Source organism: Cydia splendana, chromosome 12 (assembly GCF_910591565.1).
Source record: "Cydia splendana chromosome 12, ilCydSple1.2, whole genome shotgun sequence".
Lineage (NCBI taxonomy): Eukaryota > Metazoa > Arthropoda > Insecta > Lepidoptera > Tortricidae > Cydia > Cydia splendana.
In genome coordinates, this window is record NC_085971.1 from 7,328,500 (window position 1) to 7,352,465 (window position 23,966).

At 37.3% G+C, this 23,966-nt stretch overlaps 2 long non-coding RNA genes across 3 annotated transcripts in view; one reads left to right on the forward strand and one right to left on the reverse strand.

The window, feature by feature from the left end:
• LOC134795393 (uncharacterized) overlaps positions 1 to 23,966 on the reverse strand; it is a 548,375-nt gene that overhangs the window by 392,177 nt on the left and 132,232 nt on the right. The gene's annotated exons all lie outside the window — the stretch shown is intronic.
• On the forward strand, positions 16,138 to 23,951 carry LOC134795390 (uncharacterized). Of its 2 annotated transcripts, none has more exons than XR_010144807.1 (4): positions 16,138 to 16,496; positions 19,501 to 19,700; positions 23,592 to 23,735; positions 23,805 to 23,951. It is a non-coding gene; the product is annotated as an uncharacterized LOC134795390 (long non-coding RNA). The 2 variants fall into 2 exon arrangements; XR_010144808.1 differs by having other exon boundaries at positions 16,139 to 16,496; positions 23,592 to 23,727.

Here is a 23,966-nt window from a genome sequence, read left to right on the forward strand (position 1 = left end):
AGTAGCTTAAATGATATAGATATCAAGATCAAGTTGAGAGCCCCCCCTCTAAAAATTTACATCAACAATGTCGGTGGCTCCACTTCTTAAATCCATCCTTGGGTCCTAAGGACCAATCCTGCCAAAGAAAATCTCTTGTTCACGCAACGCGGTATTTTAGGCCCAGCACCATCCGCTATAAGTACGTTTAAGAGAACTAAATGGCATAAATTATTAAAAAAAAAAATTTGCTTACAAAAAAACATTAAGTTTAAAAAGTAATTAAATGTAGCATATAGCGTTGTTTGTAACACGGGCATTACATTTAACTCAACCAAACAATTGAAATCTGTGACATATCAATGTCATTTCGAACATCGATCGACCGAGATTGTACTTAAGTTTAGTAGCAAATGTATGAACTCATTCTAAACACTAATCAATATGTAAACCAGCCCTAAGGCAAGTGTACACGCTTGTAGAGGCCTTATAGGAAAAAAATAAATTATTGATTATCTCCGAAATGGAGTTAATTAGAATATCGGTGTCTTTGAGAAAGTTACTTGATTTAAGCTCAGAAATGCACCCTTGAAATTAACGGAAATAAAAAAAAACACGGTGTATAAGATTTTTTGCAGATGCGTAGGTCAACAAGTGAATATTTTAAACAACACTTATATATATAAAACTAAGTATAAAAAACCTCCTTAAAGCTACCCAATTCTGGAATGTCGGCAATGGTGCCTGAGGACGTTGGCGGCTTTGCCCCTTTGCACTGCCAGACTCTTTAGGCGAAGAAAGAACCTAATTGACCGGAGCGTAGCGAAGGTCTACGTTTAGACTGGAGCATTTTGCTTTTGTATGTTCGGATGTTCTCCTCTACAGGTCGCAATTCTTAACCGAATCTCGTGAAATTTTGTAACTGGATTCTATGTCTAAATAAAAATTTTTTGTCCGTCCGGTTTTTTGTTGTTTTTTTTTTTTTAAATGGCGGAGTTGTGATAGCTCGCGCCTAAACAAATAGTGGTATCGGTACCATACGAGTGTTTTCTTTTTGAGATATGTTTATAGATTAAATGGCCAAAAATTCAGAAAATTTATTTCGCTGGTTTTGGAGGTATTGAGATATTTAATTTTAACTAATTTTAATTTGAGAAGGAGTAGCTAAATTTCGTCAACCCATCTTAAAAACTATTTGGCTCAGATTGTAAACGTTCGCTTTTTCTGTTTGCACAGAGGGTCTGGGTTCGATCCCCAGTAATTGTATGCTGGGATATTATAACTTTTTGTATTTTTTTACACTTAAATTTCGTATTGTTTTTTTTTTAATTTACTATATTTAAAGCTCTTAGCACCATGTAATTTAAAGCTCTGCTCGCGAGGTCTACAGCTCACAGAGCCACTAGTAATACTTAACATGGTTATATTTTAGTTTGGGTACTAAAAACGATATACAGGTCGTATAACTTAAATGACGTGGGTACCTACCTAAACTAAAACAGTTCATTCAATTTCATTAAACACCGATTTAGGCAATTTAGAATACCTGAAACGATTTGCCTCGTCTTTTTATTGTGGACGGCTAAGGAATGGAATGCGCTCCCGCCATCTGTATTCCCTGAGAAATATGACCTCTGTCTCTTTAAAGCAAGAGTGAATAGTAGGCTATTACTGGAACAGTGAGCTCCATCTAAGGCCGATACAGACGGACTGCAACCCGACTGCAATTTGTATGGGAACTGCACGAGTGCACGTCGACGTTGCAGTTGGCGTGCAGTCGGCGTGCAGTTCCCATATAAGTTGCAGTCGTGTTGCAGAGGATCTGTCTTCACTTTCTATCGGGCGTGACTAGGGCCAATAAAAAAACCTAACTGGATGTACCTGCTATAATAATTATAATATGCAAAACTTAAATTATTAACTTTAGATAAGGTCGTATTTTAATGACTAGATATAAATAGCTATTTAGTTATTTACATTCTTCGTTATAAATGATCTTGAATGATGCTGATAGAGAAACATGTTTATAAAACCTCGGCATTAGCGGATCATCAAGGCTTTGATGGAGTCGGCTTTGATAACTCGCAAAAATTTATCCCAAGATGTCCCAAGTGAAAAAGGTGTCCCGAGATTTTTATTTCCAGTCCGAGTCCGTTACCATTTTCATAGACTTTGTATGACGGTATTTTGGTACACTTTTTTTTCTATTAGGACCGAAAGAAAATAAATATTCTTAAATCAAAAAAAGTGTACTGTAGACTGTACTGTGTAAAAATATGTGACGCTCTATGGCTCTACAAATAAGATCGTGTCAGATATTTTTGCGGCCTTCGTTATGTAACATAGATTGCAGGTGACTGTACGCATGGAATCTTCTCTGTTCACTAAATGTTAACTAAGTGTCCTGTTTTAATAAATAATTAATATGTGGTATTGGCAATTTTGTTTAACTGCTCCTCATAAAAATTAATACTCGTTACTTTATTAGGCATCGTAAAGTTAAAATGATATAAGGCGTTTATATTTACCAGTCGGATGTCCTGTAGAGTCTACATAGGCGTGGGTGGACTCTAGACACGACATTCCAATTTCAAATTCCACACCCACACATTAATTTGCATTAATAGATTCACCACTGTGCTATTGGTCGTAGCGCTACGTCGTAGCTGATAACATGGATTTCCCGGTATGTAGCGAAAATGCTTCGTAGAGGCAAAACGACAAGTTGTCGTGATTAGCGCTGAATGAGTCACACGAACCTAGCCGCCGCCATACAATCGAAATTACGCTCTCATTTAAAATGACTTGCTGAAATTACATGAAACTTGACAGTAGGTAACACATAATCTTATCAGTCATTCCAAGAGCAAATGGTTTTCTAGGTAACATAGGTCCTAGATATTAACCCAGTCTACGATATCAAATACTGGCATTGGCCTGAATAATATGTATCTGGGTGACCGAGCAAACACAAAAAACTCTTTTATTTAAAAATTAAGTTTCATCTTAGCAAAAAGAATAGATAGTATAGAGGGGTCCTGTCATTGTAAATTTTGTAGTCACTGTAAATTTACTGCCATCTATCGACACACGACTAAAACTCAAAATGAAAACGTATAAAGTTATCAAAAAATGTATATATATGGATAAAATGATTTTGTTATTTTTATATCATTTTGATCCATGTTCATTCACTGATATCTATGTGTTAAAATTGTTAAATATGAAACGGTGTCATCACGCCATCTAGCCGAGGATAGGCTAAAGGTGTGTGCGCCATCTATTCGAGAATGACTTTTACTTGAAATCTGAGGCACGTTTTTTCCTTAGACTTTATTCGTCTTATACGAAGTTACATATGTCTTTGATCTTAGTAAAGATCGGTTTTCCTAGGATAGTGGTGCCGTCATATAGCGACCGCCCATATAACCATTCCAGTCGCAGAATCACAAAGTGGTAACTAAATGTCAGATGTGTCGTAACAGAGTCCACACAATGTGTCTAGAATTGTTTCGAAACAAAGTGTCGTCGCCGTGTCTACACTTTTCCGTAACAAGGTGTCGACACATTTGTGTGCACTTTGCGTGCGGTTTGCGACTAAATCTGACAGCAAATTTGTGACAGCAAATGTCAATATAAAATACCTCTTGAAAACCAAGGTTTGTCAAACTACTATTAGTGTCTCGTGTGCTCGTAATTCTAGTAAGTCATCATGGGCAATGCAAATGATAATAATCGACCGAAACCATATAAACACCCAACACCCGTCAACCTTTTACAGAAAAGTTTTTAAAGAAATTCAATAAGCTACTTTGGTCAGGCAACGAATGCTCTAAAAGTTGTAGATGGAAATGCTCGGAACACAATTTTTGACTCCGTAACTCGGTTTGACAAGTTAGGAGGTGAACATATCAAAAGTCCCCGGCCGTAGCCCTTGAGCGGGGGGGGAGAGAGGGGGCTTTGAAGGTCCCATTTTCCCGTTTTTCGATTATATCTCGGAAACTATGCATCTCAGCGACATGGCCACTTATACAAAATGAAAGTTAATTTAATTTGTTACAAGTTTATTCAGTAATTTTTTTCGATATGTTGAATAGTTTTTGAGATATCCGCTCTTGAAAGTTTATTTAGGGCTCTCAATTTTATCTTGATATATCTATATCAGTGAAGGTGCTAGGCCGTGTTTGGTATCGTTTTCGTATAAATCTGGGGTGCTGAATCCATTTAAGATATCACATTGACACCATTCCACAAAATAAAAATAAATCTTTTTAGGGTTCCGTACCTCAAAAGGAAAAAACGGAACCCTTATAGGATCACTCGTGCGTCTGTATGTATGTCCGTCTGAATACACAAAATAGTTCTTTACCTATAGACGACAGGAAAACCTATTAGAAATGTGCAGTCAAGCGCGCGTCGGACTTAATGTACGGAACCCTTAATACGCGAGTCCGACTCGCACTTGGCCGGTTTTTTGAAACTCTTCTTGACGCTTAACCGCTGAACCGATTTCGTTGAAATTTGGTATAGAAATAGTTTGCGTCCCGGAACAGGACATAGGATAGATCTTATAACCAAAATCATCTTTTGAAGGTGTGAAAAGTGGCGTGGAAATTTGTACGGGAAATCAATAACCGCTGAACCGATTTATATGAAATTTGGGATGGTCTACATCTTTGATTTAGTTAAAAATGATGAAAAAACATGACTTCAAACCTAAACTTAAACAGTATTAACTTCAAGAAGTCAATTCTGAATTCCCCCCTACACCTCATTTCACACCTTTAAAGGATGATTTTTGAGATAACTTATTATATCCTGTCTCGGGACTCAAAATATATGTCTACCAAATTTAAATTAAAACTGTTCAGCAGTTTAAGCGTGAAGAGGAGTTTAAAAGAAAGTATTTTAATAAGTTTATATGTTTTTACTTCGGAATGGTGTCAATATGATACCTTAACTAAATTTGGTACTGCGAATTTATACGAAAACGATACCAAACATGGCCTCGTAGCTTTACTGTTGTAGAAGTCAAAATAAAATTGAGAGCCCTAAATTCTTATTACTTGGCCAAACTTGTGTAGAAGGAAAAGGTAAAATAAAAGTCTTCGGCAGGAATATAAGACACAAATATATTTTTTTTTTGCGTTACTATTTCATTCATAAAATATAAACATACCTTGATTATACTATTCTAGTGAGATCCTCATAGATAAACAAAAACATTTACTTAAAAAATTACAAGGTCGAAATGTCACGGAACTTGTGAGAGTAATATGTGAAAAATAAAAACTTTTATGACAAAAAAAATCTGGACACAATTTAAGAATCACCCAATTGCGTCGAGGAATCATCTGTATTTTTGCTTGTTTCATTACCTCCTCGCTTCTTTTTTGTCCTTTGTATTCTGTAGCAATTTGTTAGATCTGAAAATAAAGATAACTTGCGTCGTCACGGATGTCGATTTATAGGTTTTAGGGAGTGCAGAATTCGAAAACTATGATCATTTTATAATCCAAGATGGCGGCTACGTATTTTGTCATAAAAGTGGAATCCAAAATGGTTATCATTTTCTAAATCTGCGCCCCCCAAAACCTATAAAACGACACCCATGACGACTTTTATGACATAGTGCATGGCCGCCATTTTGGATTTCAAAATGGTCATCATTTTCGAAATCTGCGCCCCCTAAAACCTATAAAACGACACCCATGACGACTTTTATGACATAGTGCATGGCCGCCATCTTGGAATCCAAAATGGTCATCATTTTCGAAATCTGCGCCCCCTAAAACCTATAAAACGACACCCATGACGACTTTTATGGCATAGTGCATGGCCGCCATTTTGGATTTCAAAATGGTCATCATTTTCTAAATCGGGGCCCCCTAAAACCTATAAAACGACATCCATGACGACTTTTATGACATAGTGCATGGCCGCCATCTTGGAATCCAAAATGGTCATCATTTTCGAAATCTGCGCCCCCTAAAACCTATAAAACGACACCCATGACGACTTTTATGGCATAGTGCATGGCCGCCATTTTGGATTCCAAAATGGTCATCATTTTCAAAATTGGGGCCCCCTAAAACGTATAAAACGACATCCATGACGACTTTTATGACACAGTGCATGGCCGCCATTTCGGATTCCAAAATGGTCATTATTTTCGAAATCGGCACTCCCTAAAACCTATATATCGACACCCATCTCGACTTTTATGACAAAGTGTTTTGCTACCATCTGCATGCAAGACATTTCTATTATTTTTACGTACAAAAATGGCCCCCTGTCAACTATCAATCGAGATTTAATCGATAATTTATTCGATTAATATTCAGATTAATTCAATTTCAATCTATGTTAGGTCGACTAAACTAATCGCGATTAAAATTTGAGAATTAACTTTTTTTATTCCATGAATTAGTCGAATAAACAGTTAATCGATTAATGCCCATCTCTGACCACGGAATTTTTACACTTTGAGAATATCTGAAAACAAATCAACACAAGGAGCCATTTTGCAAATCCAGTAACATACCAGTAACTTTGTTATTACTTTTGACAGCGCGTGTCATGTGTCAACACAGAGTCGACACAAAGTCGAAACATTGCAACTACTTTGTGACTGCAATATTTCTCAGCCTTAAACCATATTTATACATCATAATTAACAAGTTTCGTAGTATGTAAAGCGTTATTTCTGTTATTTAAGTATAGTATACGCATCGAAGTACTAAAAATGCTTCAAATAATATAGTTATGAACACAGGCACTGAGAAGTAAACAATTTCATTTCCGGCTAAACTAAAACAATGTGGTGGCGCGTTGATTATATTACACTTAGTTTATCAAATCACTCGAGCAGTTTAATTCCCCATAATAATTTAAGTCCTATTGTAATATAAATGCAAACAATATATAACCCTTCGGGTGGCAGCACCTCCGGTTGAACGGTAGGACAAATGGCGCGGCCATTTTTTAAAATATGCCTCGGCGTGGCAGAGGCCGCGAGAAGGTTCGGTCATAACAAGCCCGTAATTGGCAGAGACCGTCTCGCGGCCTCTGTGCGACGCTGCATTTCGCGCCTAAAATAAAACCGTTAAAACTATGCCTTACTTGCTCACTCTTGCAAGATGCATTCGTCAATAGGCAAGGATGGTATTCCCTAACGGTCGAATTCCCGCGTAAAACAAAGTTTGTTAGAAATGACGTGATGTTCCTGCCCCACCTCGCCCATTACGCGCCGACCGTCGTCGAGCCGCGAACATTCAAACGGAATACGCACTGATAAAAAGTGAAATAAACTGTGTGAATCGTGTTAAATGTATTGTTTTGTCATAAAGTCTGCTTTTTCTACAATCAATTGTTTTATTTCTTAATTATACGTATTTTTACATGAAAGTAAAAAAAAATTGGTAATATGAGATTAGAACAAGTCTAGCATAATTCACATAAATAGAATAGAATTCATTGGTATACAATTAAATAACCCATTTTATGCTGAATTCAGTGATATATCATTCATAGTTTTTTTTTGGGAAACGGTCATATTTCTAACACGCGCCAAATTCGCGATGATCACCCGTTGAGGCCCCGCCACTTGACGTATATTTTTCCAAAATGGCTGCGCCACTCAACCGGCTTGTTATGTCTGTCCGTCTCGCGGCCACCGCCACTTACCGTAGAGACCTCGAGGAGGACAATGCCACTCGAAGGGATAATTACGTCTTGTAATCCGTTATAGAGATGGCGTATTAATGTCACTTATTTTTATTTAAGTATTTTTCCATCTGACAGTTTCCATTTGACAGGAACAAAATGAACGAATGAACGAATGATTTTGGCATAAAGTAGTCGCAAACCCGAAACAATGTGTGCACACGGCGACCACACTTTATGTCACTTTGTGTCATGTGTCGACCCTTCCCCATTTCTGGTAACTGTGTCGACACGGCGACGACTCTGCGACTGGAATTGTGACCGAAACAGACGGTGTCGACACAAGATGTGTCAACACCGCGTCGTAACGGCGACTGGAAATGGTTGTATGGGCGTCTCCATACTAAATAATACGGCTAAATATGGATGTCGTAGTATTTGTATGGAGACGGCCGCTATATGACGGCACCGCTATCCTAGGAAACTAGAGCATAAAGTGCTTCTTGTTAAAAATGCATTTTCGGCCCTTTGGTGATTTCGGAGGGACTTGGAGTGTCTGACTGCTATTCGAACTTTAGTCAAATATTACTTCTAGATACGATATGGATTAGATACGTCAGTGTCAAATGTGACGTTTTTGTTTGAAGAAGCGTCACTTTTGACACTGACATATCTAATCCAAACGTATCTAGACGTAATATTTGACGTATCCTAAAGCTCGAATCGGGCTGTAAGTTTTTTTTAAACAGCTAAATTCTTGGACACATCACTTTCCTTGCAATGTTCGTACAAAACACGTGTTACTTTTACACGTGGATACTGAAATAGAAATCTGCAACATTGTAGACAAGACAGAAATAATTCAGTGTCTGATTGGTAAGACATAGACTTTGCCCAATATACCTACATTTTTATTATAAATTTAACTAGTAGTTCGCCCCGAACTGAGAACTCGCGGTTTGCCAAAAATTATATAGAGTCATTGACTTTGCTGCACCTACGTACTTACTCGTATAGTTCGACATAAAATAGTAGAAAATAATTTTCAAGGAAAAAAAAACCGACTTCTATGGGGGCCGGTGAGAGATTATTGTACATAGATTGGTGCACTATGTAGAAAAGGAGGTAAAACCACCCACTTTTCTAGTAGGTAGCATTTCGTTTCTGTAAGGGTCACAGTTTTAGCCTCACGAACCCACTTCTCTGATAGCAGTTCGGTTCTGTGAGGATTGCAGTTCGAATTCGAACCTAACCAAAACCACTTTTCTAGTAGCATTTCGTTTCTATAAGGCTAGTAAGTTTGGCATCATTATACTTTATACCTACATTTTATGGTAGGTAATCATAGTGGTTTATTTAGCTTAGGTATCAGTAGTTTTCCGGGTCAAGGTCCGAGTCCGGGTCCGGGTCCAGTTCCGGGTCCATGACCTGGTCCAGGTCGAGGTCCAGATTTAGGTCTTGGTCCAGGTCCAAGTCCAGGTCCAATTCCGGGTCCAGGTCCGGGTTCAGGTCCAGATAAAAGGCCGGATCCAGGTCAGGTCTGGCTCCAAGGCCAGCTCCGTCAAAATCGAAACTCGAAATCGCCAAAACGTGTAGTCATTGAAGAGTTCTGTTCTGATCATCATCAGCAGTTCCACTTCATCAAATGCGACAGTTTTTAATGTAAACTCTTGATTTTCTGATGAAAATACACAAATCTCTATACGCATGCCTTTAACCCATATAACCATTCCAGTCGCAGAATCACAAAGTGGTAACTAAATGTCAGATGTGTCGTAACAGAGTCCACACAATGTGTCTAGAATTGTTTCGAAACAAAGTGTCGTCGCCGTGTCTACACTTTTCCGTAACAAGGTGTCGACACATTTGTGTGCACTTTGCGTGCGGTTTGCGACTAAATCTGACAGCAAATTTGTGACAGCAAATGTCAATATAAAATACCTCTTGAAAACCAAGGTTTGTCAAACTACTATTAGTGTCTCGTGTGCTCGTAATTCTAGTAAGTCATCATGGGCAATGCAAATGATAATAATCGACCGAAACCATATAAACACCCAACACCCGTCAACCTTTTACAGAAAAGTTTTTAAAGAAATTCAATAAGCTACTTTGGTCAGGCAACGAATGCTCTAAAAGTTGTAGATGGAAATGCTCGGAACACAATTTTTGACTCCGTAACTCGGTTTGACAAGTTAGGAGGTGAACATATCAAAAGTCCCCGGCCGTAGCCCTTGAGCGGGGGGGGAGAGAGGGGGCTTTGAAGGTCCCATTTTCCCGTTTTTCGATTATATCTCGGAAACTATGCATCTCAGCGACATGGCCACTTATACAAAATGAAAGTTAATTTAATTTGTTACAAGTTTATTCAGTCAATTTTTTCGATATGTTGAATAGTTTTTGAGATATCCGCTCTTGAAAGTTTATTTAGGGCTCTCAATTTTATCTTGATATATCTATATCAGTGAAGGTGCTAGGCCGTGTTTGGTATCGTTTTCGTATAAATCTGGGGTGCTGAATCCATTTAAGATATCACATTGACACCATTCCACAAAATAAAAATAAATCTTTTTAGGGTTCCGTACCTCAAAAGGAAAAAACGGAACCCTTATAGGATCACTCGTGCGTCTGTATGTATGTCCGTCTGAATACACAAAATAGTTCTTTACCTATAGATGACAGGAAAACCTATTAGAAATGTGCAGTCAAGCGCGAGTCGGACTTAATGTACGGAACCCTTAATACGCGAGTCCGACTCGCACTTGGCCGGTTTTTTGAAACTCTTCTTGACGCTTAACCGCTGAACCGATTTCGTTGAAATTTGGTATAGAAATAGTTTGCGTCCCGGAACAGGACATAGGATAGATCTTATAACCAAAATCATCTTTTGAAGGTGTGAAAAGTGGCGTGGAAATTTGTACGGGAAATCAATAACCGCTGAACCGATTTATATGAAATTTGGGATGGTCTACATCTTTGATTTAGTTAAAAATGATGAAAAAACATGACTTCAAACCTAAACTTAAACAGTATTAACTTCAAGAAGTCAATTCTGAATTCCCCCCTACACCTCATTTCACACCTTTAAAGGATGATTTTTGAGATAACTTATTATATCCTGTCTCGGGACTCAAAATATATGTGTACCAAATTTAAATTAAAACTGTTCAGCAGTTTAAGCGTGAAGAGGAGTTTAAAAGAAAGTATTTTAATAATTTTATATGTTTTTACTTCGGAATGGTGTCAATGTGATACCTTAACTAAATTTGGTACTGCGAATTTATACGAAAACGATACCAAACATGGCCTCGTAGCTTTACTGTTGTAGAAGTCAAAATAAAATTGAGAGCCCTAAATTCTTATTACTTGGCCAAACTTGTGTAGAAGGAAAAGGTAAAATAAAAGTCTTCGGCAGGAATATAAGACACAATTTTTTTTTTTTTGCGTTACTATTTCATTCATCAAATATAAACATACCTTGATTATACTATTCTAGTGAGATCCTCATAGATAAACAAAAACATTTACTTAAAAAATTACAAGGTCGAAATGTCACGGAACTTGTGAGAGTAATATGTGAAAAATATAAACTTTTATGACAAAAAAAATCTGTAAACTGAAATAAATGTCATATACTAAGAAAAAGTGACCAAGGCCTCCAGTGCCCCAGGCTGGAATCGAACCAGCGTCCTCTGCTATCGCGGCAGGTGCCTGATAGCAGAGGACGCTGGTTCGATTCCAGCCTGGGGCACTGGAGGCCTTGGTCACTTTTTCTTAGTATATGACATTTATTTCAGTTTATAATTTATATAGTAGTGTTTCTACTTGATAAAAACAAATTAAAATATTTTCTGAAAAATAATTTAATTTGTTCAAATACTTCATAGTAAAAAAAATCTGGACACAATTTAAGAATCACCCAATTGCGTCGAGGAATCATCTGTATTTTTGCTTGTTTCATTACCTCCTCGCTTCTTTTTTGTCCTTTGTATTCTGTAGCAATTTGTTAGATCTGAAAATAAAGATAACTTGCGTCGTCACGGATGTCGATTTATAGGTTTTAGGGAGTGCAGAATTCGAAAACGGTGATTATTTTATAATCCAAGATGGCGGCTACGTATTTTGTCATAAAAGTGGAATCCAAAATAGTCATCATTTTCGAAATCTGCGCCCCCTAAAACCTATAAAACGATATCCATGACGACTTTTATGACATAGTGCATTGCCGCCATTTTGAAATTGAAAATGTTATCATTTTCGAAATCTGCTCCCCCCAAAACCTATAAAACGACACCCATGACGACTTTTATGACATAGTGCATGGCCGCCATTTTGGATTCCAAAATGGTCATCATTTCCGAAAGCGGGGCCCCCTAAAACCTATAAAACGACACCCATGACGACTTTTATGGCATAGTGCATGGCCGCCATTTTGGATTTCAAAATGGTCATCATTTTCTAAATCGGGGCCCCCTAAAACCTATAAAACGACATCCATGACGACTTTTATGACATAGTGCATGGCCGCCATCTTGGAATCCAAAATGGTCATCATTTTCGAAATCTGCGCCCCCTAAAACCTATAAAACGACACCCATGACGACTTTTATGGCATAGTGCATGGCCGCCATTTTGGATTCCAAAATGGTCATCATTTTCAAAATTGGGGCCCCCTAAAACGTATAAAACGACATCCATGACGACTTTTATGACACAGTGCATGGCCGCCATTTCGGATTCCAAAATGGTCATTATTTTCGAAATCGGCACTCCCTAAAACCTATATATCGACACCCATCTCGACTTTTATGACAAAGTGTTTTGCTACCATCTGCATGCAAGACATTTCTATTATTTTTACGTACAAAAACTTGACGTTGACAGGGGGCCACCCCTGTCAACTTTCAATCGAGATTTAATCGATAATTTATTCGATTAATATTCAGATTAATTCAATTTCAATCTATGTTAGGTCGACTAAACTAATCGCGATTAAAATTTGAGAATTAACTTTTTTTATTCCATTAATTAGTCGAATAAACAGTTAATCGATTAATGCCCATCTCTGACCGCGGAATTTTTACACTTTGAGAATATCTGAAAACAAATCAACACAAGGAGCCATTTTGCAAATCCAGTAACATACCAGTAACGTTGTTATTACTTTTGACAGCGCGTGTCATGTGTCAACACAGAGTCGACACAAAGTCGAAACATTGCAACTACTTTGTGACTGCAATATTTCTCAGCCTTAAACCATATTTATACATCATAATTAACAAGTTTCGTAGTATGTAAAGCGTTATTTCTGTTATTTAAGTATAGTATACGCATCGAAGTACTAAAAATGCTTCAAATAATATAGTTATGAACACAGGCACTGAGAAGTAAACAATTTCATTTCCGGCTAAACTAAAACAATGTGGTGGCGCGTTGATTATATTACACTTAGTTTATCAAATCACTCGAGCAGTTTAATTCCCCATAATAATTTAAGTCCTATTGTAATATAAATGCAAACAATATATAATTACGTCTTGTAATCCGTTTTAGAGATGGCGTATTAATGTCACTTATTTTTATTTAAGTATTTTTCCATCTGACAGTTTCCATTTGACAGGAACAAAATGAACGAATGAACGAATGATTTTGGCATAAAGTAGTCGCAAACCCGAAACAATGTGTGCACACGGCGACCACACTTTATGTCACTTTGTGTCATGTGTCGACCCTTCCCCATTTCTGGTAACTGTGTCGACACGGCGACGACTCTGCGACTGGAATTGTGACCGAAACAGACGGTGTCGACACAAGATGTGTCAACACCGCGTCGTAACGGCGACTGGAAATGGTTGTATGGGAAGATTTGAGGAGTTCCCTCGATTCCTCATGGATACCATCATCAGACCTCGAGCTTGGCAAAAATGTGGCTTAAAAACTTAACTTGCTTAACAAACATAACGAATAGGACAAATCGCCAAACGTGAACTATGCGTCGTTGAAAAGTTCCGTTCTGATCTTCATCAGCAGTTCCACTACATCAAATGTCACTTTTTTGAATGTATATGCTTGATTTGTTGATAAAACACATAAATCACTTGCCCTAAATGTATGCCTATAAGATTTGAGGAGCTCCCTCGATTCCTCATGGATCCCATCATCAGAACTGGATTTTGACAAAAACGGGACCAATCTGCACGGACGGACGGAGATATGCAGTAACAATTTAACAAACATAAAAAAAAATCACAATCGAATCTCCTTCTTTTGAGATTTGGAAGTCGGTTAATAAATGAGGGCACACTTTCTACGTAGCTGTCACATTTTTGACTTAAAATTCTTACACATGGCAACAATTTATAGTCTGTCAAGCCATTTCCGTCAGTAGAAAAAAGCGGCTAAAAAATGTAGGCGCGAAGGGTAAACGTCCCATAGAAAATTTGAATATCGCGCCTTTTTCTACTGACAACCTTGTTTGACCGACTATATGATAGTATGGAAATTTTAGAGTTCCATTTTATTTAATTTCTACTATTTCATGTCCCACTATAGGCGGCAATGGATCAAACATCGCGTAGATATATTACAAGGTCTGTGGAGCCCTTAACTGATACTGTATCTGTGGGAAACCGAAATATTTCCTGTCAAATGTCAAATACCTATATTATGTTTATTTTTATCGTGCTAATTATTTCAAAATGGTAAATTTAAAAACTATATTATAAAAGTGCAAGCCGAGCACTTTCATTTGATACCAAACTCGACCATACTTTCTTGCAAAAAGATGACCGGAATAGCAAGACCCCTCACAAATAGCTTTTTAGCCTTCTAAGCTCTTCTAGCCCAATAACCCATTGATCGAGCCTGCTCATAATTTAATGGCTAAAATATAATGCCCTCAACTACACGTTTACCCAATTTCATTTAAATTAGAACAAATTTACTTAAGTTCTTGAGTATCAAACTATCCTTTGATAGTTCAGCTTAAAAACATCGAAATGCCGGGACGTGCCCCTAGCCAGCCGCGTGTCCCAAGTCGAATGTAAGAACTTCGTTCGCTTCGCTCGCTCGTTCGAAGAACTTCGTTCGCTTCGCTCGCTCGTTCGATTAATATATTAGGCCTCAGATAGCACATGAATCATGATTATGAAAGAAAAAAAAGTTTATTAGGTTAAACATTTAAGTATATACAGTTTGAAAACATTGGATTTGGAATTTGGATCCTCCTTTTAAGCAAATATATAACGTGTCTCTGTCTCTACTTGGTCTTTACCCTCTGGACATATGTAGATGAATAGGACGTGTCGATTCGGGTATTTCTAACCTATGTACAAAGTCTCATTCCAAACGCTACAAATTAACGGAGAAATTAAGACTGATTTACGATTTTTTTAGGGCAATAAAAATCTGTCTCGCGGTCCATTAAAGATAATCTATGAAAACAAAATAGAACCTTATGATAGTTATGTTATGATTGATACATGTGATTATACCGCTACGTACTTACATGTCAAGGTTATCACTTATTTATCGGCTGAAACTTGCAGTCTCACACGTGACCAAAAATACCAAACAAAACAGGAAACTCTATAGGTAGGTATTCATTAAATTATTTATTTAGCTGGTTTCTAAGAACTTGGTGACTACATTGGTGTAATTATATATACAGTTTTAAATACCTACTCTCTCTCCTAATGGCAACATACATGACTCGGCAATAAAGTGGTATCTCACCCTTAAAATAAATACCCCTTTTCACTAGTATCGACATTAGTTATGAATGAGTATTTAGGTAGGTACACTTGTCCAAAATACGTAAGTATCCAAGAAAACAAAGGTAAGTTTAGAGCCCATCAACGTGCACACTAGCGCCACTGCTAAATAATCGTGATTATTTAAATTTAACGAAAGATATTTAAAAAAGGGGGCCGTTAGGTACTGTATTTTGTATTTAAATACCTACCTTTTGAATACATCAAAAAACTAGTTTTTATGTTGCTGGATTCATAGATCTATGAACTCAAAACAAAAACGGCGGTTTTAACTTTGGACGCATAGATTGACGAATCCAGCAACATAAAAACTAGTTTGATGTATTCAAAAGGTACATAAATACAGTACGTAACGGCCCCCATTTTTAAATATCTTTCGTTAAATTTAAATAATCGCAATTATTTAGCAGTGGCGCTAGTGTGCACGTTTATGGGCTCTTAATACATAGGTAATACCAATTTGAATCTAAATTTCATGAGCCCACAACCAATGATCAACGTAATCTATTGAATGTACGCCTAGCTAGAACGGCCTAGATAGAAAGGGAGACAGACGTAGACGCTCCCCTAACAATAATTACTCCCTAGTAAAATCTGCATCATAAATATTTAGACACATTTACCCCCTTGTCGCTTTAGCTCTCATGACAGCGCCCACCTAAGTTATCATATGCACCCACATTTACATCTAAAGCGACAAAGTACTAAACTGTGCAGATATTCATAACGCTTATAGGTCAAATGATAAAAAAACTAGAGGCCGATAAACGTTTGCTCCCGTTCATATTAATAACATGTTTACTCTGTATTTTTAGAGCGTGTTAACTTCATTAGGAATCGCACGGCTTCGTCGAGAGGTCCCTGCAAAACAAAGTGAGAAGTGGAATATTCAAACGACGAAATTACGAAGCGAAATTGCCTCTCAACTTTCCGTATTAAAATCTGTGAGCAAACAAGGACGGTCCAGTAATTTTAATAGGCTGTGGATTTTTTTATTTGTACCCTTTGGCTATAAAAGCTTCGGTGGTCTTTCACGGACTTCATTAAAGAGTTGACCCTTTCGTTAGAACGTCAGAATATCAGGTGAGTTGGATTCATAACAATTAATAAGCTAATAGCGGTGAACGGTCTAATAGCGAAGAGTCTCGACCAACATCTTGAGAGACTCTCGCTAGGTGGTTGGATCAAGGGCCAGATGCAGAAGGCGGTGATCTTGGACACGGCGCGGATAGTCCGCCGGTTCCTCTCTTTGCAGCCCTGACCACCTGCAGCTTGGGCCCTGCCCCGTAGCCGGCGGCACCCTAGGTTAGGTTTTTTATAATGTGTTTATATGTATTTTTCATTGTTTTGTAAGTGTTTTTATATTTTACTTTTATATTCATATTATAAAACCCTAACCTAAGACCCAAGATAAATAAGCTAACATTACAAAAAAAAATAGGTGGTGAAAAATTCGTGGAACAGTCTGGGTCGTTTTATAACTGCGTTTATACTTGCGGCAAAAAGAACTTATCAAATCTTTACGAACAATATGAAATAGCGACCTAACGTTGACATTTAGGTAGAGGTGGTACTGCCATCTCGCCGAAATATTTTTCGCCTAATTTCACTTCCCAACCAACTTATTGCAGTACTTTTAGTTGGCAAACCAATGCTTAGCATATTATTATTTAGCATAATTTTTATTTGATCACGATTTTATTTAGCAGATGTTCATTTTACCACGATTTATTTAGAAAAATAGTCACTAAGCAAATGTTTTATTATACCTAACTATTTATTGTTAAATAATGTTTGCCCAAATTGAAACTTTGCATATTTACTTTTTATTTGATCACAATTATATTTAGCATTTTTTTAAGACCTGTAAAACGAAACTGTTCCCAGAGATAGATAGGTTATGGTTATTTTTTTATGACTCTAAAAATGAAACTGCTCCCAGAGATAGGTAGGTTAGGGTTATTTTTTTTTATAACCCTAAAACAAAACTGCTCTCAGAGATAGGTAGGTTAGGGTTATTTTTTTTTATGACCCTAAAAACGAAACTGCTCCCAGAGATAGGTAGGTTATGGTTATTTTTTTTATGACCCGTAAAACGAAACTGCTCCTAGAGATAGGTAGGTTAGGGTTATTTTTTTTTATGGCCCGTAAAACGAAACTGCTCCCAGAGATAGGTAGGTTATTCACAACAACAACAAGACAACAAGTTATAATTTGCCATACAATTTTCGGCCACATAATATGTATTAAAACCTTAGGTAGAATAAGTTAGATGGAAAAACATAAAGTAAAGTAATATAAAGTCCCTGCCAACTGATCAATTTAAAATACAATTAAAATCATATTTAATAAATAAATGATATCACTCAGTAAATGATTTTCTTGGCGATACTTAAACCACCCAATTATAACTTGTCCAGTCTATGTAATGATTTAATTTGTACTTAATATAATTGTTTTGGTTGTTAAATTTGATATGTTATATTTTTAATATGATGTATAAATAATACCTTAAATGTTAATTGTTTTGTTTCTGATAACATGCTAATTTAATTGTAAGAATTTATTAATACCATAGAATCACCATAGTTTTAATGTTTTTATAACATTTGTACGCCAATAGGCAAACACAGAGCTCTGTAATCACCTATTTTTACTTAAGACCTGTATCACCTTGTATTATACAAATAAAATTTACTTTACTTACTTACATACCTACATGAATATTTAAAATACTGCTTCACGATTTTTTGAATTTCTTATAGGGGTCAGAAAAGTTACAGTTGTCCAAAAATTTTATTTACCGTTTTTAAAATAGGCCACGATGTTGACCCAATTTAAACCAACGGATATAAGTAAAATAACCATATAGCGAATTGCCCTATTATATCAGTAAAATATCACCTTTAATCCCTTGTGATAAGATTCATATGTGTAGGACGTAAACAGAACGGCGGTAATTTTCCAAAGTAGGTACCTAAACAAAATATCCGGGGAGATTAGTTCCTAAATAAACAAAAGGTAAGAATTAACCTAAACCTCATATGCAGTGTTTCTTAATTTTGTTTATATTGAATTTACATACTATCTATAGTATATTGAAAAAAAATCCTAGCAATCAGATCCTAATTGAGAGAATTCGTTATTTGCTGGCGTTTCTCAAAATATGAACACTGTTTCAAATAGGTACCGAAACATTAAGGAACGCCTTTCGTATAGTTACCAAGTCATTTAAAATTAAAGATAAATATATTGAGGCACAAAGTAAAGGTCGAGAAGAAGATCGTTATTTGGTTGTTTTATTTATAATTTATAGATTTACGTTCAAATAAATAAATACAATAGGTAGATTTGTGTGTGAGCTCTACATAACTCAAGATGAGGTACGTAGTTTAAAGTTTCTCAGCTGTAAGGTTTCCTTTTTGGCGTAAAAACATCTAATCAGAAACGGCCTTTACTGCTTTATGTTAAGGTTTGTTATTGTTATGATAGATGCTAGTAAACAGTGTCAACATGTCAACAACAAACACAGTCATGTGAAGGCTGACCCTTGTTATCGCGACTCGCGTCTATATCGTCACGAGCACACGTGGATTTTTGTACGCTAAGTGCGGGTTGTTGCACCACGTAAAATCGTACAGTTGATAAAGACTGGACCACTTGGAATATTCAGAGTTAGCCATTAACTCGGAGTTTACCGTTAACACAGGGTTAAATTGTATCCGGGTTTAACCGGTTAACCCCAAATTAGTCACTACCACTACCAAGTGTTATTTTAAGCGTCAACCTTCTATGAAATTATCAGGTATAAATAACATTGCACTTTTGTTTGCTATCAAAATCATTGCAGACTTTATTTTCTTGGTATAACGCTAAGTATTTTTTTTAAATCAGACGTATTCATGTAAAAATATGATTATGAAAGTCACGTAAAGTGACATAAAATTAATAAACTTTATTAAAAAATAATAAATATATTAGTATTACATAAAGTATTATATAAACTTGGTAGGTTACCAATAATCTCTAAAAATACACACGCCAGGCAGGTATACCTACTTATTATGTATTAATTTGTATTCCGCAGGAACTAAATAGCAGTCACGATGGTGGAAAAACTCCTCCTAGCGTTACTGATGGTGGCTTGCAGCTCAAATTTCGCATCTACACACATAGTGACGTCAGCACAATCGGACCTCGAGTTCCTCGACTGCGTGAGCTCGTTGACTCACACCGTACAGACCACTCTATGTCCTATGTACGGGCGAATCGGGGAGTATCCTATGGGCAAGTGATTTATTCCTACTAATCTTCTTCTTCTTCCTCGCGTTATCCCGGCATTTTTGCCACGGCTCATGTGACCCTGGGGTCTGCTTGACAACTAATCCCAAGAATTGACGTAGGCGCTAGTTTTTACGAAAGCGACTGTTCCAACTTCACCGAAAAGCAACTGGTAAATATCAAATGATATTTCGTACATAAGCTCCGAAAAACTCATTGGTACGAGCCGGGGTGTGAACCAGCGACCTCCGGATTGAAAGTCGCACGCTCTTGCCGCTAGGCCACCTGGCTTCTTTTTTTTTTTATTCCTACTAATATTATTAAGTAAAAGCTCTTTCCCACTGAGTTACTGACGTCCAGTTTTTTTGCGGGTGTGGTTTTCTGCAGGATCCTGTGCTAAATATAGTAACGTTCACACGAGCATTCTGTTTGCGGGATACTGTACGCATACTACTAAAACGGGATCCTGCAGAAAACCGTACCCGCAATAAACCGGACGTCAGTAGGAAAGAGCTCTGAGTTCAACCGAGGTAAATGCTACTATGGGGTTATTGCGTCTATTATCTACTTCTCGATACGATTGGTCGGAACGCCCTGAGAGCGAGGGTAACAAAGATGTTACGTTTTATGTCCAAGTAACTCAGGCTTTTCATCATCACTAGATGACGGGAGCTCTTGTAATTCACGTTGTTTAAAAAAAACTAAAATAGACGCAATAATCCCATAGTTGTAGTTATCCCGGTCTACCTTATGTCTGTTACTGTCTGTCACGCTTAAGAGAGACCCTACTAGCGACTTTTTAGCGTCGGCGTCTAGTCAGGCCGCGTAGCCAAGATGCCAATCGCTCACGCTCCGTAGCGATCGAAACGCAACTGTCACTGTCGCACTAATGTGGAAGAGTGATAGAGAGACATAAAGCTTTTCGTTGTCGAAGCGATAGCGATTGTAACCTTGGCTAGGCCGGCAGAGCTATGGAAAATGGTGTCGCTTTGCAGTTGCGCTAATGTTGCGTCGAGCAGCAGCCTTAAGGTTGACTAGACGCCGACGCTCAGGAGTAGCTAGTGTGGGGTCTCTCTTAACCGCTGAACGGATTTAGCTGAAATTTGGTTTAAAGATAGTTTGAGTTTTGACTCCTGACAAAGGATAGAATAGTTTTAATCACGGATCATTCTACGTAGACGCGAGCAGCTGCTAGTAGAAAATAATTATTTATAGAAAGTAAAGAAAGTTACTGATATCAACCAGCCCTAGAGAAGTTCTTTAGAAAGGTGTGATATTTGTCTTATCTTTTATCTTATTCCAATTTCCAAATGGAACCCTACTGCTAAGATTCCGTTGGACGTTGTTTGTGTATCAGCGATCCTTTTTTTGTATTCTGTCACCCACTGCTAGACATATATTTAAGGTATGCATCTCATCTCATACCATATCACAGAACTAGATACCTACGTGTGTTTTTCAAAGTAGTGTCGATATGTCTCTTTGCGTAGGTACAGTCAGCGTCATATAGTAGGTAGCATCCAAAGTATTCAAATAGTTCGGTACACCATACAAATTATATGTACTGTACCTACACAAAGAGACATATCGGCACTACTTTGAAAAACATACGTTGGTATCTGGTTCTGTGATATGGTATGAGATGAGATACATACCTTTGAGTAGCAGTGTGAGATATGAGATTTTTTTGGATGATACCTACTATACGACGCTGACTGTACGCCACTTATCCTGGTCCGGGGCTAGTCTCATCCAGAAGTTTTTCCTTTGTATTCACACGGAACTCTCCATTTTGCGTATTCTGAACTTTTGAAGCTTCCTTTCATGTTATTGTTATGCCTATACCTACTTGAATGTTTTTAAGGAAAACGATAATCAAACTATCTCGCAATATTATTTAAATATTATCTTAACTATAGCCATATCTTTTTTCAACTGCATAATATTTATGTGAAATGCTTGCTGATTAAAGTGATTACCTACCTACTTACGCACAATACGCACATGCTGACATTATTCAATGCACGGGTCAATAGATTACTACCGAATTCATTGGAATATTTGCAGTGATAAGTTTGTAAACATCTTTTACCCATCCTTTACCGAACCGAACCGTGTGAAGGTGAACGCCCGATACCACACCTAGTCTTACGACGGCAGCGCCACACATTCGTCACTGCACCCCTCGCGTCGAATTATGGTCCCTGGCGGTTCCTTCAAGTCTTTTTTGGTTGGGCTTAATTTAAATAATGTCTACAAAAATTTTACGCGACAGCTGCTGCTGGCTGGGCGTTAGGCCAACTAGCTTAAGTAGCTTATTATTAGAGATGCACCTGATATTCGGTTACTATCCGGTATCCGGCCTGTCCGGCCATAATTTTAACATCCGGCCTACCGGATAGTAACTATCGATAGGTATAACTATCGGATACCGGAAAGTAGCCTACTATCCGGCCGGATACCGGATAATAACATTGCTTGATTTCGGAGTAAACAAAATTGCAATAAGAATCAGTCACGGTCATAATCGTACTCGTTTATTATTTTAAAACAATTTAAACTACCTATTGTTCGAGCTGAATATTTATTACGTTTAATAAAAAAACACCTATACCTAAACATCATATTTCACAGGACTTTGACGTTTATAGTGGTGCTTCCACACTCTGTCGCTTGCCAAGTCGATGTCGAGTTAGCTGAGATGGACTCTATTACTTATAGCGATAAAGTGTAAAACGCGACTGTAAGCCGCGACTCGCCCCACTCAACGGAACAGACTTTGAAATACGCATTGAACCGTTATTTTCGCTTCTGCCCAACTTTTCTAAATGATATATCTATGTATATCTATCCGAGTAGATACCTACTTACAGTACTTCCTACAGTTTATCACCTTTCAGTCGCCCCATTGTGTAATAGTACTTGTTTACAACTAATTAAACTTATTTACATAATGCGGGATAACTTTTTCATTTACCATATGACTGCAATAGTCGGTAGGTAACTAGGTAATAAACAGCGGACATATTCCAAAACGTAAAATATAAAGCAATTGAATTCCAACAAGTGCATTACGCTCGAACTAAATTAGTGCAAGCGTGGATATCAAATTGGTATGAAATTTAACTTTTCTGAATACGAACCCAGTGGGTTGATACGGAAACTCGTGCTGTATAATTACCCCCCCGGTTAATACTTCGTTTGCATACCTATTTAGCAAACCAAAACACCGAAGTGTTTAATAATAAATTGTTGTTAACTGTAGTTAATAATCAAATACGTTTCCTATTTAGTTTAATTCAATGCATGTTTCCTTCAAACAATTAACCGCTTAATAATTTCGGTTAATCGTAAATCGTGACTTTTTTTTTGTTCTTTCTGAAGCGGAATCGTGGTCGCATTTTATCACCTGAGTCACTTTAATTCGTTAATTTAATAGATTGAGACTAATGAACACCCATTTTAAAATAAAATCAGAAAAATTACCTAAAGCCTACATATTTAAGAAAGATATTCCAAAAATTGTGAATACCGGTTACGACCCCTGAAGCGGAATCGTGGTCGCATTTTATCACCTGAGTCACTTTATCACTCTTACATACATATTTGTTAGAACGTGACAGGCATGGTGACAAATAATAAAGAGCCCACCATCTTAGCCCTACTGGTTTCTCAGGTTCTAAGTGTCTAATCTAAGTACCTACAAAAGGTCATTAGGCTTAATTAGAACGCACTGGGATAAATTCCTTGCGGTTTCAGTCTCATTTCTTGCAGTTTCAGTCTTGCAAGTGCGTGCGTTTATGAAGCATACCCTACTACGTTACACTTATTGCGGTAAATCGCAATAAATTAATCGCAGTACGTTCTAATTCTAAGCCTCCACTATTTGTTATTCAGAATACATGCACCCCGCTTTCGACCCTCGCGAGGCGGAGACCAGAAGCTGGGAGTTCCGCAACAACATGAAGAGATGCTGTACGAGACCCTGCAGCATATCAGAGCTGGTCGCCGTGTGTTAGACGAATTAGATGAGGTACTGAGGTATTATAGTGAAGTATTATTTTCTCAATGACCTTTGTGTCGGGCTAAATATATTATATTAAATTTCAGATAACGTATGACGCGTAAATCAAGATTTGGAAAGAGTGACCGGATCGCGGGCTTGTCGCATGCATCGCAGTTACCTTTGTACCTTCGATTTATTCAATGCAGCGCAGTGTACCTATTCAATAAATATAGTTTTTGTATTTTTGATCACTCATTTCTTTTTGT